Raw genomic sequence first — 3,080 nt, forward strand, 5'->3', positions numbered from 1 at the left:
CAGCCATTATTGTTGTTTGGCAGGCCTGGGCTGGATTCGAACCCGCCACCTTAGGTGTATGTGGCTGGCGCCTTAGCTGCTTAAGCCACAGATGCTGAGCCCAGAATATCTTTTTGACTGTGAGAAAGGTTTAAAGGTTAGGAATGGAGATGAGGAAGGAGAAATGAAAATTCCTAATTTGGTGCTCCATCTTCCCTTGATCTTTTTAAACTGCTGAATACCCTTCTAAATCCAAAAACTCCCCACCTTGTTTCTATCTCAGCACCCCTTCTGGTATTGCCCACTCTACTTTCTGGGTGGCAAAGGGAATCTGGATATCAATGCTTGAAGACTGGTGGGAAGCTGTAGAGGGGAAAGATTAGGGAGGGGAGATCACACCATGCTTCATCCTTCTCTCCCTATGTCTTGATTTTGGCATGATGGGGGAAACTCTAAGCCAGAGGCTTATACACAGGACCAGCATGTAGACAGAAACCTATACAATTTCTTCCAAGAAATTTGAATTCATTGTAAACACTTAAAAACCAGGTTTCTCTAAAATCCACCTTGTGGTGTCTCTGGTGTCTCTCATATCTGGTTACACTGGACCACATTCTTTAATGGCTGAAGGGACCCAGCTAGCTCTGGTTTGCCAGTACTCAGCATTCCCTGTTGCATTATAGCCATCTACCTCACTCCTTTGTATCTGCCTGGCTCCTGTGTGGTGTTTAGGTTTACCTTAGCTTGCTACCTCTGCTCCAAGAAGAACCTCCAAGATATTTTCTCTGCAGAATCCTAACAGAGTGAATCATTTTCCCCTGGGGTCCTCAGAGCAGTCCAAAGTAGCCTATGGTATGTAGCCAGAAATGTCTTTGAAGTACCTATTTCATCTTTAAAAATGTAAATTTTGATTTACACTGCATAATACATTTGTGTTGGTTTTAGTATAAAAATGATTTCTCTTCCCCCACCAAATCTTAAAAGTAAAATTAACACTCTGGAAGATGTGCTCTGTGTATTCTGTGGCTCCAAATACTCTTCGCCAAATTATCCCATGAGTAACCTGATTTAAGCAGCACAGTGTGAAGGCACAAGGCAAAGAGAGACATGGAGAAAAAGACATGGGGAAAGAGTCAAGAAGAGGAAAAGAATCTGAAAGGCAACAAGAATGAGTCTGAGTGATAAACTCTCTAACTGGTCCTAAGCTGCCCCTCCTGGCCTGGCCCAGTGCTGCTCCTGAGATGTTTATAGGGATCCCTGATATCTCTGGGCAGGTGTTAGACTGGTGGTTCAGCATGGAAAGCAAGGCTTAAAAAAGGAGCCAGGCCAAGTAAGGGAAAGGTGAAGGGCCAAGGGCAGCCAACTATGGTCAGACGGGAAAGATTGTGTAGGCTCCAGGAAAGAGGCTGGGGAAAGGAAATGGAAGACTTAAGAAAAGGGCTGATCAGCATTTTCTGTTTCCTCTCCCAAATGGCTACATCTCTGGTCATACCAGAGCATAAGGCGAGGTACCAGAGCTTCTTTCTCTGTCCAAATGGGACTTTACCCATTCTCCCTAAGACATGAAAGACCTCAAATCTTTATCTGAACTTAAGTGGGTTTCTTTCTTCCTCCTTTCTTGGTAAGACAAAGATTGGTCTAACTCTTTCCTATTCTAGTACTATCAAATTTGCCCTGGTGTAATAAAATGTTTGAAGCAGGGTTTGAATGTTTTTCCCCTTTTTCTACTTACACAAAGAGAAATGGAACCACAGGATGGGGATCATTGAGGGAGGGGCTGGGAGTATAACCCAAGGTTGAGAATCTTAGGAGGAGGGGCAGTTTGAACATGAAAAGTAGTTCCAGACTCTGATGTGGGACCTATCCCCTCCCTGCATCAGTCAGGATCAGTTCTGAGGAATCTCTAGATTCCTTCTCCAATGTCTTGGGTATCCAAGGTGATAGCACCTAGGCTCTGAGGTCTTGCAATTAGGGTTGGATCAGTATCTTCCCAGTGACTCTCATTAGGGTTGTAGGGGAACCTTCCTTTCCTCTTATATATAAAAAGACAAATTAAAGCCTACTGGGGAGGTGGTGGCACCTGTTGCTTAAGGAGTAGGGTGCCAGCCCTATATGTCTAAAGGTGGTGGGTTCAAACCCAGCCACGGCCAAAAAGTAAAGCCTACTGGGGATAAGGAAAAGGCCTTTTTGAGATGATATCAGGAAACTAGAAGAATTTATTTCTAGCTTTGTGGTCTCAAATGACCTTGGGAAAAACGTGGGCCAAAGTAGGAGAAAGGTCAGTAGAGAAGAGGTTGTCGCTAGTTTGGACAGATTAGCTAACTGAGCTATTCTTGTCTAGCTCATGTCTATTCTCTGTCCTCTGGCCAGACATAATATTATGAGGGGAAATGGAAAGGACTTGACTCTCCAACCCCTTCCTCTGTCAGAAATCTCTCTATGGATTGCTTGATTTGAGTCCTGCAAGCTTGCAGACTATGATCTTGAACTCTCCTATAGGGGGTTATCCTTTTCTTGCTGATCTTCTTGCCGCTTGGACTGAAGCAAGTTCTTGGAAATGACTGGCCAAATGCCTAAGGTATCTTTAGCTTGCCTAAGCTGAAAATAAGGTGGGGAAATTCAGCAGATGTAATGAATTCAGCAGAAGCTGGACACATGCTGCTCTTGTTCTCAGAACCATTTGTATGTACTCTTTCAGGCGGATCGACCTAAGCCCTACTGTGTGAGTGGACATCCTAATCCAAATTCATTCATGTTTCACACACGAGGAAATGGAGGTGTGGACACTTACATGACTTTCTCAGGGCACAAAGGTATAAAGTGGTGAAACTAGGACCATAAAACTTTTGCCCAGTTAAGATAATGGCTTCTTTAGTTCGAGACCAGCCTGAGCAAGAGTGAGACCTATCTTGACTAAACATAGAAAAACTAACCAGGTATCATGGTATGCACCTATAGTTCCAGCTACTTGGGTGGCTGAGGCAAGAGGATTGCTTAAGCCCTGGAGTTTGAGGTTGCCATGAGCTATGATGACAAACTCTACTCAGGGTGACAGAATGAGACTTACGTTTAAAAAAAAAAAAAAAGAGGCTCGGCGCTGG

The sequence above is a fragment of the Otolemur garnettii genome, unplaced genomic scaffold (assembly GCF_000181295.1).
Source record: "Otolemur garnettii isolate 467f Iridium unplaced genomic scaffold, OtoGar3 scaffold00073, whole genome shotgun sequence".
NCBI lineage: Eukaryota > Metazoa > Chordata > Mammalia > Primates > Galagidae > Otolemur > Otolemur garnettii.